This window comes from Erinaceus europaeus, chromosome 23 (assembly GCF_950295315.1).
Source record: "Erinaceus europaeus chromosome 23, mEriEur2.1, whole genome shotgun sequence".
NCBI lineage: Eukaryota > Metazoa > Chordata > Mammalia > Eulipotyphla > Erinaceidae > Erinaceus > Erinaceus europaeus.
The window spans coordinates 6,894,736-6,911,885 of NC_080184.1; the positions used below are offsets into that span (position 1 = coordinate 6,894,736).

Genomic DNA, 17,150 nt, shown 5'->3' on the forward strand with positions numbered 1-17,150 from the left:
AGACCTGCTTCACTGCCTGTGAAGTAACTCCCCTGCATGTGGGGAGCTGGGGGCTCAAACCGGGATCCTTGAGCCAGTCCTTATTTATTTTTATAAATAGCAGTGTTTGGGGGCTGAGCAGTTGCTGCACTCAATTAAGAGCACATGCTGTCATGTGAAAACATTTGAGTTTAAGCCCCAGCTGCCCACCTGCAGGAGAGAAGCTCTATGAGTGATGAAGTGGCGCTGCAGTCTCTTTCCTCCATGTCCCTCCCCTCTCAATTTTTTTCTGTTCCACAAAAAAAAGAGAGAATAATTTAACATCACAGCAGATGAACAGAGAGATATTCAGCAGACTCTGTGTACAGTGGTGAAGAGTGAGTGCCATTAGTACAGAACTCCTAATTGGGGGATGACAAACTCTGCAGACAGTGATGGTCATATAGTATTGTGAATTCTGAAAGCTCATGGAGAGTACTATTTGAAGTTTTAAAATACTACATTATATACCTAAATTAAAGTTTAAAACAGGGCAACATATGTTTATAATACTGTGGTGGTTATCCTTGGGAAAGCATGGATTTGGGGGTGGAGGAGGAACAGAACTGTGGCAGTGTGCCTGATGGGGAACTATATCCCTGTAATCTGATGATCATGTCAGCCATTAGGAACACAAATGAGAAATAAAATATAGACAACAAAGCCAATCATGATGCTCAGCAATTTCTTATTTATTTATTTATTTAGTAATGTTTTACATTCAACAGTAAATACAATATAGTTTGTACATGCATATAGTTTATATTTATAGTACAAATATAGTTTATATTATAGTACAAATATAGTTTGTACATGCATAACATTCCCCAGTTTCCCATTTAACAATACAACCCCTACTATGTCATTTATCATCCTTCACGGACCTGTATTCTCCCCACCCATCCACCCACCCCAGAGTCTTTTACTTTGGTGCGATATGCCAATTCCATTTCAGGATCTACTTGTGTTTTCGTTTCTGATCTTGTTTTTCAACTTCTGCCTGAGAGTGAGATCATCCCATATTCATCCTTCTGTTTCTGACTTATTTCACTCAACATGATTTTTCATAACATGAATTATTCAAGGTCCATCCAAAATCTTTTTGATATACTGCTGTATCCGGTTGGCTAGAATTTTGTTCAATATTTTCGCATCTATGTTCATCAGAGATACTGGTCTGTAGTTTTCTTTTTTAGTTGTGTCCCTGTCTGCTTTTGGTATCAGGGTGATGTTGGCTTCATAGAAGCTTGCAGGGAGGGACATTCCAATGTCTTCAATCTTCTGGAAGACTTTTAAAAGTAGAGGTATTAGTTCTTCTTTGAAGGTTTTGTAGAATTCATTTGTAAAACATTCTGGTCCAGGACTTTTATTTTTTGGGAGATTTTTGATAACTGTTTCAACTTCATTAGCTGTGACGGGCCTGTTCATGTTATCCACTTCCTCTTTACTTAATTTTGGAAGTTGGTAGGTATCTAGGAAATTGTCCATTTCTTCCAGGTTCTCTAGCTTGGTGGCATAGCTATCAGGGGAGGGGATGGGATATGGAGATTGGGTGGTGGGAATTGTGTGGAGTTGTACCCCTCATACCCTATGGTTTTGTTAATTTATCCTTTCTTAAATAAAAAATAAATTTAAAAATATATATCAATATCTGGGAATTGGGTGGTAGCACAGGGGTTAAGCGCACGTGGCACAAAGTACAAGGAACAGCATAAGGATCCCAATTTGAGCCTTTGGCTCTACACCTACAGGGGAGTTGCTTCACAGGCAGTGAAGTAGGTCTGCAGTTGTCTTTCTCTCCCCCTCTCTGTCTTCCCCTCCTCTTTCCATTTCTCTCTGTCCTATCCAACAACGATGACATCAATAATTACAACAATAATAACTACAGTAATAAAACAACAAGGGCATCAAAAGGGAATAAATAAATATATATCAATATCTAATCAGCAGTAGGTTACAAGATTCGACAGATGGAAATTATGGTCTTACTGCCTACAAAAAAATAAGTCTGTACAGTCAGGAAACAATGGTTAGAAGGAAAAAAAATCACTGCAGTACAAATGGGATGAACATGTCCAAGTGGGAATTCAACGTGCCTCACAAAATGTGCAATGGTGGCCAAAGTTTTAGTGCCCTGGTAAGTCCTATATTCCTATGCAGTGTGACTCAGTTAAAAGAGCCTAGAATTCCTAAGTGGAAATATCCCCTCCAATTAGACTACACACTTCTGCTACATTCTTCCACAATCATGTCAATGTTTTAAGATTGTGCAATTTAAGGGGCCAGGTGGTAGCAAACAAAGCAGATTAAGCACACATGGCGAAAAACACAAGGCATGAGTGAGGATTCTGATTCAAACCCCCCCTTCCCTACCTGCAAGGGGGTGGCATCACAAGCGATGGAGCAGGTTTGCAGGTGTATTTCTCTCCCTCTCTTTGTCTTCCCTTCCTCTTTTGATTTCTCTCTGTCTTATACAACAACAATGACAAGAATAACAACAACGAGGATAAGCAACAAAAAGGGAAAAAATAGCCTCCAGAAGCAGTGTATTCGTGGTGCAGCAACTGAGCACCAGCAATAATCCTGGAGGCAAAAAAAAAAGACTGCAATTTCATGATATTTACTCACTTCAACAAGGATTTTGATGTGTTATAGATGTATATTTCCTTCTTTATCTTTTTTAAAGATTTTATTTATTTATTCATGAGAAATGATAGGAGAGAGAAAGAACCAGACGTCACTCTGTACATGTGCTGACAGGGATTAAATTGAGGACCTCATGCTTGAGAGTCCAATGCTTTATCCACTTCGACACCTCCAGAACCACAGATGTATGTTTATTCCTAAAATTATCCTTCCCTTAAAAAAAAATCTCTACGAAAGTAAACTTCTTGTCAACCATTTAAAACTCACATAAGATAAGATGATTACCACTGCCTTAAAAAAAAACACAAAGAAAAACCCTGCTTGTGGTCCAGGAGGCAGTGCAGTGGATAAAGCATTGGACTCTCAAGAATGAGGCCCTGAGTACTAATCCCTAGCAGCACATATACCAAAGTGGTATCTGGTTCTTTGCTTCTTTTCTCTTATCCTTCTCATTAAAGTACACATATTAAAAAAAATAATAAAGACCATCTTAAAATAAGACCACTACCCAGCTACATCAAAAAATAGAGTGGAAAAGTCCACTTCAGGTATGTACTTAAGTCCCTGCCATTTCCTTCTCTTGTGCAGAAACAGAGATTCTATGTAAACCTTAACATGCTCTACCTTGATAATGTCCCACTAACTTGGAGTTTAGCATTTCAGAATCCATCCTGATTTGTATGTGCTTGTGTCCTTTTCTGTGAGTTAGTTCAGGCACCTGTTGTTTTGTACCCAGACACATTTAACTATATTTCTTTCTTTCTTTACTAAAGATTTTATTTATTTATTAGTGAGAAAGATAGGAGGAGAGAGAAAGAGACAGACATCAGCGTACTGCCAGGGATTGGCCTTGGGACCTCACGCTTGAGAGTCCAATACTGTACCCACTGCACCACCTCCTGGACCACTAACTTAACTATTTTTAGAATTCAAAACTTGAGTTTAAAAAGCCTATTTTCATTACTTAGACAAAAAGACCAGCTAGAATATTACACACACGGGAAATTTTATCATTGCCTCACATACAACTTAATGTGTACTATAACAGTTGTCCCAATGGGATCACATAGTTGTGCCAAATTTTTAAAAAATCAAGTTTATTGTTTGAAAAGAATGAAGTAATTTATATAAAGAAGGGTGAGTAGGGGGCCAGTTGGTGGTGCACCTGGTTGAGCGCACATGTTACAGTGCATAAGGACCAGGGTTCAAGTCCCTGTCCTCACTTAGAGGGAAAGTAGTGTGGCAGGTCTCTCTCTCTCTTTTATTTATTTTTTTTAAGGATTTTATTCTGAGAGAGATGCAGAGAGAGATAAACACAGATAAACACAGAGTGCACTACAAAACTCTGGCTTATTGTGATGCAGGGGATTGAACCTGGGACTCTGGAGCCTCAGGGATCAGAGTCTCTTTGCATAGCCATTGTGTTATCTACCCCTGCCCCCCTCCTTCCATCTTAACCTTCCCTCTTGATCTCTGGCTGTCTCTCTCTATCCAAAAAATAAATATAAAGGCAATTTTAAAAAAGAAGCTTGAGCAAACAGTTACACTGAAATCATAGCAAAAACAGTTATTTGAGAACTGGAAGAATCCTGAAAGATCAAAATCTTTGGAAACTGGAATGATCAATGACAGTTTCTCTGGGCCTTGGGGCAAACTAAGACCCTTCTAAACTGCTATGGGCAGCTCCTCCAGCACTGCTTAGGATCCTTGCTTGGGGCCAGAGCTTAAGCTCCCCATAGCAGGGCCTGGGCGGTAGCACAGCGGGTTAAGCACACATGGCACAAAGTTCAAGGACCAGCGCAATGATCCGGGTTTAACAACCCCCTCTCCGCCTGTTGTGGGGAGGTCGCTTCACAATCGGTGAAGTAGGTCTGCAGGTGTCTATCTTTCTCTCTCTCTCTCTCTTCCCCTCTCTTGATTTCTCTCTGTCTTATCCATAATAACAATGATAAACAACAGGGGCAAAAAAGGGGGAAAATCGCCTCCAGGAGCAGAGGCTTTGTAGTGCAGGCACTGAGCCCAGGCAATAGCCCTGGAACAAAAATTAAATAAAAAATTTAAAAAATCATCCAAGAGCATTGTGTGGTGCTTAACTAGCAGCACTTGAATCTTTGTTGAATAAATAGATTCTATCTAAAAGCCATTCAAAATTGTGGTTTTGATTGGCTGTTGATTTGGAGGCATGTTTCTGTTTTTGGTGAATCTGACTATTATCCAATCAGGAAGGGAGGTCTGTGTAGCAAGCGTTTCATCCAATTATCTTTTTTTATAAGATTTTATTTATTTATTAATGAGAAAGATAGGAGGAGAGAGAGAGAAAGAACCAGACATCACTCTGGTAGATGTGCTGCTGGGCATTGAACTCAGGACATCATGCTTGAGAGTGCAGTGCCTTAGCCACTATGCCACCTCCCTGACCACTATGTTTTTTCTTAATATAAGTTTTTAAATTTTTTATTATATTTTAATATTTATTTATTCCCTTTTGTTGCCATTGTGGGTTTTTTGTGGTTATTATTGTTGTTGTTATTGATGTTGTTGTTGGATAGGACAGAAAGAAATGGACAGAGAAGGGGAAGACAGAGTGTGAAAGAAAGACAGACACCTGCAGACCTGCTTCACTGCTTGTGAAGCGACTCCCCTGCAGGTGGGGAGAGGGCGGCTCCAACTGGGATCCTTATGCCCTTCCTTGAGCTTAACCCGCTGAACTGCCGCTGCTGGACTCTTCATCCAATTATGTTTCACAATATTGAAATGTTCAGCTTTCTGTCCAATCTGGGCTGCTGATGGTGAAAGGAGGAAGTCCCACTAGTATTTCTGCTCCTGAGATCATCACTTTATTTCTTGGTGTAGCTCTCACCTTCCTGTGGTTTGGAGTTTGGAGAAGGATCTTCAATGAGCCCAGAGTCTGGACAGCCCATGGTGAGTGTGGGTTATTTGGGGCCCAGATTGGGAGAGTTGTGCTTCAGACCTGCTAGAAGGCTGTGGGAAGCAGCCACGTGGCCAGGCCTTTCCCTCCCCTGTCGCCACCATCTCCACATTGCACCTGGACTGGACCCTTCTTGGCCAAGCGCAGTAGTGGGTGTCTTCAATTACCTGGCCTTCTAACCTTTGCAGTGGGTTCAGGGCATGGTGAAGTGGAATTCCAAAAGGGGATTAACTTTAGCCATTGCCTTCAGGTGTGGACATTCTTTTTTCTTTTTTTTCCTCCTGGGTTATTACTGGGGCTCAGTGCCTGCTCTATAAATCCACTGTTCCTGGAGGCCATTTTTCCCATTTTGTTTCCCTTGTTGTCGTTACTGTTTTGGTTGCCATTACTATTGTTGTTAGGACAGATAGAAATGGAGAGAGGAGGGGAAGACAGAAAGGGGGAGACAAAGACACCTGCAGACCTCCTTCACCGCCTGTGAAGTGACCCCCACCCCTGTAGTTGGGGAGCCGGAGGCTCGAACTGGGATCCTTACGCAGGTTCTTGGACTTTGTGTCATGTGCACTTAACCGGTTCTGCTACCCCAACATCATTTTTTTATTTCTAGAGGAATTGGGGCCTCAGGCATTAGAGTCTTTTTGCATGATAGCATAATGTATGATCTACCCTCCAACCTCAACTGCATTTTATAGTGTTATGTCCCTGCTGACCGAGCCCGATTACAGACTGAGACTGACAGATAGCTGGTGAAGATGTTTTATTCAGACTAACACACAAGACACACATACAGGGGAACACAGCACTGTAGGTTCACGAGCTGGGACAGATCCCTAGCTAGGAGCCCTAATCTTTTTTTTAATATTTGTTTATTCATTTTCCCTTTTGTTGCTCGTATTTTTTATTCTGTTGTAGTTATTGATGTCATTGTTGGATAGGACAGAGAGAAATGGAGGAGGTGAAGACAGAGAGGGGCATAGAAAGACACCTACTGACCTACAGCTTGTGAAGCGACTTCCTGCAGGTGGGGAGCCTGGGCCTCCAAACTGGTAGACCCTTGTGTTTCGTGCCACCTGTGCTTAACCGGCTGCACTACCTACCGCTGGACTCCCATTCTACCCTAATCTTTACCTAAACAGTACATACTAGTCTCTGTCTATGGCACCAGTCTTTATCTCAGCAAAGCAGGTAAACAGAAGCAGAATGAATGGGAATATTCAAATTTAAACTGTCACGTTAACAATAATTTGCATCATCATCACTCTTGCGGGCTAGGTATTTAAAAAGCCAGTTGACCTCGGGTGTTCCTGGGAGAGAGGTTAGCTTCTTTCCTAACTTTTACTTGAAATGAAACAAGTCCCTTCTTCTTCTAGCGTTTGCCCTTCTTCCGTAGCCAGTCAACAGTGTCAGGTTGAGCCTGATGTCAAGTTTCGAGACCTCCTTTGAATCTGGAGAGCTGGCAGTCGTTGACTATGTGGGTCATAGTCTGTCTGTAGCCGCAGGGGCAGTTCGGGTCATCTCTGGCTCCCCAGAGATGGAACATAGGAACATAGTCCCTAAGATGGAGGAACTCTCAATATGGGGAGCTCTTGCTCTCAGTAGCATTAGCATTCAGCTGAAAAGAGAAATGAATGCCAGGGCAGGATGCAGGCAGCTTTGTATAGCTGGCCTTTCTTGCAGGCTACCTACAGGGTTCAGGGGGAGTGGTTGATAATGACCTTCCAGTGGAGTATTTCCCTAAGCGGCACCCTAATTGCTCCCATACTTGACTGAGAGTCTTGTGATCTAAACTCATGTTCTTAACCCAGGCTGAAGGAGCAAGGAACTACTTGCTGACCCCGGGGCAAATAGTTAAGGCAGAAAATTCAGCCTCCTGCGGAGCCCAGTAGAGCACTAATTGCTCTCCTTCCTTTGGGGCAAAGCTTTCAATAAAATGGGTAAAACTGGGAATTGTTCAACAAAGTCACAACACCTTGAGATTACTGGAAGACAGAGTTTTTATTTCTGGCATTCCTTTTATACAAAAAGAAAAATTGACCATAAAAAAAATTCACAATTATGCATAGAAGGACTGAGATGACTGCCAAGGCTTTTACACACACTAGATTTTAATCTGCCAGCGCTTTTACAAACACCAGGAGGAAAGGGGGGTTAGGATTAGGATTTACAGGTGGCTTAAAGGAGACTGGTACAAGCAGTTGACATTAATTTCTGTATATGCTACTGCAAATATATACTAAGAAATTCTTTTTTTCCTTCAAAAATGTTATCTGAATGTTTTAGTGGTTTACTGGCATTTTTAAATTTTTATTTATTTACTTATTATTGGATAGAGACAGAGAAATTAAGGGGGAAAGAGAAAGAGATAGAAAAGAGAAAGAAAGAGATAGAGAGATAAAAAAGAGATAGAAAAGAAAAGAGATAGAAAGAGATAAAAGAAAAAAGAAAGAGATAGAAAGAGAAAGAAAGAGATAGAGAGATAACCTGCAGCCCTGCTTTACCCCTTGTGAAGTTTTCCCCCTACTGGTGGGGGTCAAGGGTTTGAACCCAGAGCCTTGTACACTATAGAGTGTGCAGTTGACCAGTTGTGCCACTGCCTGGAACCTATACTAAGAAATTCTTTCCCATCTTTCTTTTTTGAAAAAAATATTTGATTTATTTATTAATAAGAGGGATAGGAGGGGAGAGAAAAAGAACCAGACATCACTCTGGTACATTTGCTTCTGGAGACTGAACTCATGCTTGATAGTCCAACACTATCCACTGTACCTCCTCCCAGACCATTCCAATTTTCTTTTCTTTCTTTTTTCTTTCTTTCTATTTTTTTTTCAGAATTTATTTATCCATGAGAAAGACAGGATAAAGAACCAGACAGCCCTCTTTTACATGTGCTGCCATGGAGAGAACTCAGGACCTCATGGTTGAGAATCCAATGCTTTATCCACTGCACCACCTCCCCAATTTTATTTTCTTTAGTGATAGGTTTTAAGTTCCTGGAGTATGTTAAGCAACTCTAGTGCTATTGCATTTTGTTTTTATTCCCTTTATTCTATCCTTAGCAACAAATCCAGCAGGAGAAATGTCCCAGAATTGGACTGTTTTCTAATATACTTGTTGGGGAAACAAAAGCAGTTCCACATCTTAAACTGAAGAACATGAAAAGATGGATGACAATTGTTCACTGATTTATAGTGGCTCCAATGTGGTGTGCAGAAATATGACAGTGTGGGATACTGCCCATCAGCTATTGACAGCTGGGACTCTGAATTTGTTAATTTGTTTACTTAATAATGATCAACAAGCCCATAGCATAAAGGGTACAATTCCACACAATTTCCACAACCAGAGTTCTGTATCCAATCCTCTCCATCCATTGGAAACTTCCCTATCCTTTACCCCCTCTGGGAGTATGGACCCAGGGACATTATGGGGAGCAGAAAGTGGAAGGTCTAGCTTTGGGAATTGCTTCTCTGCTGGACATGGGTGTTGGCAGGTGGATTCATACTCCCATCCTGTCTCTCTCTCTCCTTAGTGGGGCAGGGCTCTGGAGAGGTGGGGTTCCAGGACACATTGGTGAGGTTGTCTGCCCAGGAAAGTCACATTGGTGTCATGTTAGAATCTGGCTGAAAAGCATTGAGATAGAAAGCCTGTCTCCTGTTTAATTTCAATGTGACTATTACTGTTTTGATTCAGTGCTCTAGGCAATGTTAAGGCCACTCCGGTATTTGACTAGAGTTGGCTTCAAACTAACAGTCATTCTGTGTGTCTCTCTCTCTTTCTCTCCATGAGTCTGGATGGGGCAGGTCAGTGCCGATAACTTCTGTTTGTTTCTTATGTTCTTCTTTTTTAATTTTTCTATTATCTTTATTTATTTATTGGATAGAGACAGCCAGAAATCGAGAAGGAAGGGTTGAATAATTGACGAAGAGAGAGAGACACCTGCAGAACTGCCATCACCACTTGTGAAGCTTTCCCTCTATAGGTGGGGACCGGGGACTCGAACTTGGGTTCTTGTGCTTTGTAACGTGCCCTCAATCAGATGTACCACCACCCAGCCCCCCCTTTTTAAATATTTATTCCTTTTTGTTGCCTTGATGTTTTATTGTTGTAGTTATTCTTATTGTCGTCATTGTTAGATACGACAGAGAGAAATGCAGAAGGAAGGAAAGACAGAGAGGGGGAGAGAAAGACAGACACTTGCAGACCTGCTTCACTGTAAAGCAACTCCCGTGCAGGTGGGGATCCAGGGACTGGAACCTGGATCCTTATGCTGGTCTCACGCTTTGCGTCACCTGCACTTAACCCGCTGCACTACTGCTGGACTCCCTCTTATGTTCTTCTTATTAATGTATTTATGAGAGAAGATAGAAGAGAGTGAATCACTGGCACAGGACCTCAGGCTTGAAAGACCAATGCTATTTACACTGTGCCACCTTCTGGGTCACCAGCTCAAATTCCCAGTTGCAGAAGAATTTGAGGGTAGGAAGGGCCCCTGAAAATAAGAAACTCAAGGGAGTCGGGCTGTAGCGCAGCGGGTTAAGCGCAGGTGGCGCAAAGCACAAGGACCGGCATAAGGATCCCGGTTCGAACCCCGGCTCCCCACCTGCAGGGGAGTCACTTCACAGACGGTGAAGCAGGTCTGCAGGTGTCTATCTTCCTCTCCTCCTCTCTGTCTTCCCCTCCTCTCTCCATTTCTCTCTGTCCTATCCAACAACAACAACAACAACAATAACTACAACAATAAAACAACAAGGGCAACAAAAGGGAATAAATAAAATAAATATTAAAAAAAAAATTAAAAAAAAAAAGAAAATAAGAAACTCACTATGTGGGCTCATTCTTCTTCTAGCATTTGCCCATCTTCCGTAGCCAGTCAACAGCGTCAGGTTGAGCCTGATGTAAAGTTTCGAGACCTCCTTTGAATCTGGAGAGGTGGCAGTCGTTGACTCTGTGGGTCATAGTCTGTCTGGAGCCGCAGGGGCAGTTCGGGTCGTCTCTGGCTCCCCAGCGATGGAACATAGCGGCGCACCGGCCATGGCCTGTTCGATGGCGATTGAGGAGGGCCCAATCATAACGTGCTAGGTCAAAGCCGGGTTGACGCTTGCAGGGGTCTGTGATGAGGTGTTTGTTCTTGACCTCAGCTGACTGCCAGCTCTGTTTCCAAGAGTCTGGAACAGAGAAGTTCAGTGTAGGCGTAGGGGACCAGATATGGTGACGAGACGTCAAGCGTTGGGCAGGGTGGGCGAAGATATCCGCGTATATTGGCAGGTCCGGTTGAGCGTAGACATGGGCTCATGGTCTAAGACATTGGACCTTTTATGAGTCAGAATGTCTTCCCTGTAGGTGCAGTGTTATCGAGTGAAAAGGCTGTGCTGCCAGACTTAAAGCAGAGTCTCAAGCTACTGTTATGTGGTATCTGTCCATCTTCCGGCCTGAAAGGGGAGCAGAGAAAGAAGAAAAGATGGCAGTTTCTTGAGTAAGTAACCTGTTTTGATCGTATACTGTTCCTTTTTCTTTCTGATTGAATTGTATTTCAAATAGCAAATGTTTATTTCACTATTTCTTTCTTTTTTCTTTTTCTTTTTTTGGATAGGACAGAGAGAAATGGAGAGAGGAGGGGAAGACAAGAAGGGGTGAGAAAGACACCTACAGACCTGCTTCACTGCCTGTGAAGCGACTCCCCTGCAGGTGGGGAGCAGGTGGCCTTGAACTGGAATCCTTATGCCGGTCCTTGCGCTTTGCATCACGAGCATGCACTTAACCCGCTTGGCTACCACCCCACTCCCACATTGTCACTATTCTTTTTTGTCAAGACTATATCTATAGCTCCTCTTAGGTTTTTTTTTAAAGGTTTTGTTGTTTATTTATTTATTTTAGTTATTATTCTTGTCTCTTTGTTGGATAGGACAGAGTGAAATGGAGAGAGGAGGGGAAGACAGAGAGATGAAGAGAAAGACAGACACCTGCAGACTTGTTTCACTGCTTGTGAAGCGACTCCCCTGCAGGTGGGGAGTCCGGGATCCTCATGCCGGTCCCTGTGCATTTTGCCACCTATGCTTAACTACTGCGCTACCACCTGACTCCAAGATTTTATTTATTAACTAATGAGAAAGATAGGAAAGAGAGAAAGAACCAAACATCTCTCTGATACATGTGCTGCCAGGGATTGAACTCGGGGAACTCATGCTTGAGAGTCCAATGCTTTACCGCTGCGCCACCTCTATAGCTCCTCTCAGGTTTTAGCACCAAAATGTTAAAAGAATGAAACTCTGAAGTGAGGCAAGTAGAGTGTGAAGTTCTGGCTAAGGGAAATTTTATTGTAGCCAAGGAAAAGGTGAGAAGCCCCGTTTGGGATCAAGAGCCCATCTAGCAGGGAGCTAAGAAGCTTATCTGGTGGGAGTCGGGGGTAAAGCAGCGGGTTAAGCGCACGTGGCACAAAGCGCAAGGACCAGTGCAAGGATCCCGTTTGGGAGTCGCTTCACAGGCATGAAGAAGGTCTGCAGGTGTCCTTCCCTCCCCCTCTCTGTCTTCCCCTTCTCACCAATGTGTCCTGTAACCCCCCAACCCCCAGAGCTCTACCCCAACAGTGAAAGATAGAAACAGGTTGAGGGTATGGATCAACTTATCAATGCCCATGTCTACTGGAGAAGCTATAAGTCAGACCTGTCACTTTCTGCACCCCATAGAGATATTTGGTCCATACTCCCAGAGTGATAAAGATCAGGGAAACTTCCAGTGGAGGGGATGGGATCTGGCACTGTGGTGATGGGGATTCACCTACATAAGTGTTCTACTGTTGGCCTGTCTTCCAACATAGTTATGGAGAAAATACTAGCCATCCTAGTCCTCTGATTGATAGGCATGAGAAAATGGATGAAAGAGTTCATTCTGGGCTGGTGAAACAGCACAATGGCTGTGCACATGACCTTTATGCCTAAGATGCCTAAGGCTCTGAACTCCTTGGTTCATTTTACAAAACTACTTAAAGGCAGAGCTGAGCTGTGAAAAAAAGGAAAAAAGAAAAAGACAGAAACAGCTTGTGGAGGGTGAGTAAAAAACATTTAAGGTCAGCTATGAGTTGACAATTATTAAAGCTAGGGAATAAGCGCAGACACATTCCTGTAGAGCTACCTTTACTTTGGAATATGCTTGAATTTTTAAATTTTATTCATTCACTTTTGTTGCCTCTTTTATTGTTATGGTTATTATTGTCATCATTATTGGATAGGACAGAGAGAAATGGAGAGAGAGAGGGAAGACAGAGAGAGGGAGAAAAAGGTAGACACCTGCAGAACTGCTTCACCGCCTGTGAAGCGACTCCCTTGCAGGTGGGGTGCCAAGGGCTCAAACCGGGATCCTTAGGCTGGTTCTTGTGCTTAGCACTACGTGTGCTTAACCTGCTGGGCTATAGCCGGACTCCCTACATGCTTGAATTTTTGCAAAACTTTTCCAATGTCTGTAGAAAGCTGGTAAAAAGTATGGCATGATTCCTATGAAGCCTCCTCACCCGAGAAGAGCAGGTCCCATAGTTCTGTCACATCCTTAGTGTGTATAATCTTTCTTGCCTGGTCCAGATACTTTCACTCTTCCTGAGACTATTCTTTTTTTTTTTTTTTTTTTTTAATTTTTTATTTAAGAAAGGATTAGTGAACAAAAGCATAAGGTAGGAGGGGTACAACTCCACACAATTCCCAACACCCAATCCCCATAACCCACCCCCTCCCCTGATAGCTTTCCCATTCTCTATCCCTCTGGGAGCATGGACCCAGGGTCGTTGAGGGATGCAGAAGGTAGAAGGTCTGGCTTCTGTAATTGCTTCCCCGCTGAACATGGGCGTTGACTGGTCGGTCCATACCCCCAGTCTGCCTCTCTCTTTCCCTAGTAGGGTGTGACTCTGGGGAAGCTGAGCTCCAGGACACATTGGTGGGGTCTTCAATCCAGGGAAGCCTAGCCAGCATCCTGGTGGCATCTGGAACCTGGTGATTGAAAACAGAGTTAACATAAGAAGCCAAACAATTTGTTGAGCAATCATGGATCCCAAGCTTGGAATAGTGGAGAGGAAGTGTTAGGGAGGTACTCACTGCAAACTCTAGTGTAGTCCTGCTTTCAGGTATATATTTTGCAGTAGTTTATGGATACGTGTGCACATAAGCTCTCTCTCACAGAAACTGGTGTATATCTAGGTTATGGGACTTTGTTAGAAAGTGAACTACCTGAGATGAAATTAGAGTGTACTATTAAAGGAAAGGTCTCACCCGAGTAATGAAGCTGAAGGGTTGTCATTCCACACGTGAAGTCTCTGGATACATTCTGAGGTGAAGCATGTTGAGGTAGCAATCGTTGCTTTGGTTAGGTTGTGATCGGCAGATGCAATGTTATTTGGTTTGGATTGGGAGATGCATACGGGAAAGTGGGCCCTATCCAAGGGTTCCAGGACTGGGGGAAGTAGGGGCTCTATAGTGAAGATGTGAGGTTCCTGCTGTCTTAGGGTTCAAAAAGACACTCAATAGTTAATATTATCATCACATTATTTGTTAATTGGGTTAACTTTGAAAAGACCCTTTGTTATGGTTTGCTGGACAGTACCCAGTATCTTGTATATAGCTGTGCTATTGGAAGCTTCTAATCTACTTGGTCTAGGCTTTTGAGAGAGTCCGCATATCAAATACATAGCCTATAAACTTATTAATCACAGAAATGAAAACAACATTGGAGGAAAGGAATGGCAGTATTAGGGAAACAACAGTTGAGACACCCAAGGAAAATACTGATTATCTTGAGACAATTAGAGAACTGAAAGCTGAAATAGCTGTAATGAAGAAAGAAGCTGAGGCAAGGGAAAGCAGACTAACAGAAGCAGAAAACAGAATTAGTCAGACAGAGGATGAGTTAGAGAAAACTAAGAAAGAGGTGAAAGAGCTTAAAAAGAGATTGAGAGACACTGAAAACAACAACAGAGACATATGGGATGATCTCAAAAGAAGTAACATTCGTATAATTGGCCTGCCAGAGGAAGAAAGAGAGGAAGGGGAAGCAAACATTCTAGAGGAAATAATACAAGAAAATTTCCCAGACCTGAATAACAGAAAGGATATCAAGGTGCAAGAGGCCCAGAGAGTACCAAACAGAATCAACCCAGACCTGAAAACACCAAGACACATCATAGTCACAATGAGAAGAAGTAAGGATAAAGAAAGGATCCTAAAGGCTGCAAGAGAGAAACAAAAAGTCACATACAGGGGAAAACCCATAAGACTTTCTGCAGATTTCCCCACTCAAACTCTAAAAGCCAGAAGGGAGTGGCAAGATATCTATCGAGCCCTGAATGAAAAAGGGTTTCAACCAAGGATAATATATCCTGCTAGACTTTCATTCAAGCTAGATGGAGGGATCAAAACCTTCTTAGACAAACAACAGTTAAAGGAGGCAACTATCACCAAGCCGGCCCTGAAAGAGGTACTAAAAGACCTCTTATAAACAAGAACATCACTATAATACTTGTAATATATCAGAGTAAACAAATCGTTTTTTAGAACAATGGCACTACAATACATTAAATCCATAATATCAATAAATGTCAATGGCTTAAACTCACCCATCAAAAGGCACAGGGTGGGGGGATGGATCAGAAAACATAACCCAACCATATGCTGCTTGCAAGAATCCCATCTGTCACAACAAGATAAACACAGACTTAAAGTGAAAGGATGGAAAACTATCATACAGGCTAACGGTCCACAAAAAAGGGCAGGAACAGCCATTCTCATCTCAGACACGATAGATTTTAAATTAAATAAAGTAATAAAAGATAGGCAAGGACATTACATAATGATTAGAGGATCAATCAGCCAAGAAGACTTAACAATTATTAACATCTATGCACCCAACGAGGGACCATCTAAATACATTAAACACCTACTGAAAGAATTTCAAAAATACATCAATAGTAATACAATAATAGTGGGAGACTTCAATACCTGAGACTATTCTAAGGTCACACCATGAGAGTCAGTGTTCCCTCCCATCTGTGAGTCCCTCTCTACAGTAGAGAAGCTGGTACTGTCAAAGCTGAGGACCTGGGTCATGTTCTGTGCTCACAGCTTGGGTTCCTAGTCTGCAGGACTGCCAGAGAGGCACTGTCCCTCCTTAGTTAGGAAGCAGTGGTTATGCCAGAACATGGAGTGAAGGGGAGAGACTGGGATGGCCATAAGGGACTGCTACCACTGATGTTCTTCTCAGGAATGTGTTTGAGGAGAATCAGAAGGCCCAGGAGTTCCTGGAGGCCAGATCCAGAGCAACATGCAGTTATAGCAGAAAAGGTAGAAGTAAGATTGGTATGACTCTCCACAGACCCAAAGAGAGAGGGGCCCAGGGATTCCCAGTCTCTTCTCATATTATACTTTCTACTTCCATCTTCCCCACCCTGTTTGTCTCTGCGGAAATTGAAGGAAAAGCTGTAAAGGGTAGGTGCACTGGTCCCTGGTGTATCCAAAGCACATGGGAAGGGAGGTGTACCAGAGGCTGTGAGCCCTGGCATCAGGTGGCAGGAATCAGTGACAACCCCTGAAAAAGCTGGTTGGTGTGACAGAGCAGAGAGATGGTACAGAAAGTTCTCAGAGCATGGTATTCTGGAAGGAAATTTCTGTAGAAGTACAACAAAATGAAAACCTGGGGAGCTGGCAGTGCAGAGTCACAAGTGGCTATTCCAGAACATGCAGGGCAGGGACACATATGAGGATCCCTGACTCAGACTCTGCCTTTTGCAGGCCAATCCATGGCACAGGGAGTCAGTGAGGGGAAGACAGAGCTGCTCATCAGGCAAGGACTCCTAGGGAATCAGAATCCTCACATCCTTGAGATGGTTCAGAAGGCTTCAGAGAATACAGGCTGTTTAAATCAAAATAAATTTATAAACAAATAATAATGGCAATTGTTTTATTATGTGCCGATATTAATTCAGGATTTCAGGGACAATTCTGATCCCATAGGTCTTTTTTTTCTTTCTATTTTTTGTTAGTGATTTAATAATGACTTAAAACTTTTTTTTTCCACCAGTGTTATCCTTGGGCTAGGTGCCTGCACTACCAATCCACTGCTCCTGGAGGCCATTTTTCCCATTTTTTGTTGTTCTTGTGTAGCTCTTATTGTTGCCATTGCTGCTGTTTTTGTTGGATATGACAGAGAGAAGTGGAGAGAGGAGGGGAAGACAGAGATTGAGAGAAAGACACCTGCAGACCTGCTTGACTGCTTATGAAGGGACTCCTCTACAGGTGGGGAGCCGGGTTTTCGAACACTGGTCATTGCAATTTGTGCCACCTATGCTTAAACTGTTGAACTACCGCCTGACTCCTGATTTTTTAACCTAATAGTGGAATAATTCCACACTGTTCCCCTCACTGTTCTGTGGCCCTGTCCTCTTTTGAGGAAAGTACAGTAGTTCTTACTATGTCACAGATTAGGGTTGATTTTGTGTGTGTGTGTATGTATGTATGTCCTTTTTTTTCAATGGACCTGCCTTCACTTCTTTCAGAAGTCACTGTGTTTACACCTATTACTACTT

At 42.7% G+C, this 17,150-nt stretch overlaps 2 protein-coding genes across 3 annotated transcripts in view; one reads left to right on the forward strand and one right to left on the reverse strand.

The window, feature by feature from the left end:
* LOC103127055 (zinc finger protein 709-like) overlaps nucleotides 1-17,150 on the reverse strand; it is a 1,044,365-nt gene that overhangs the window by 584,638 nt on the left and 442,577 nt on the right. The window lies entirely within an intron of this gene.
* Nucleotides 1-17,150, forward strand: part of LOC132535598 (zinc finger protein 709-like) — a 306,876-nt gene that overhangs the window by 227,348 nt on the left and 62,378 nt on the right. The window lies entirely within an intron of this gene.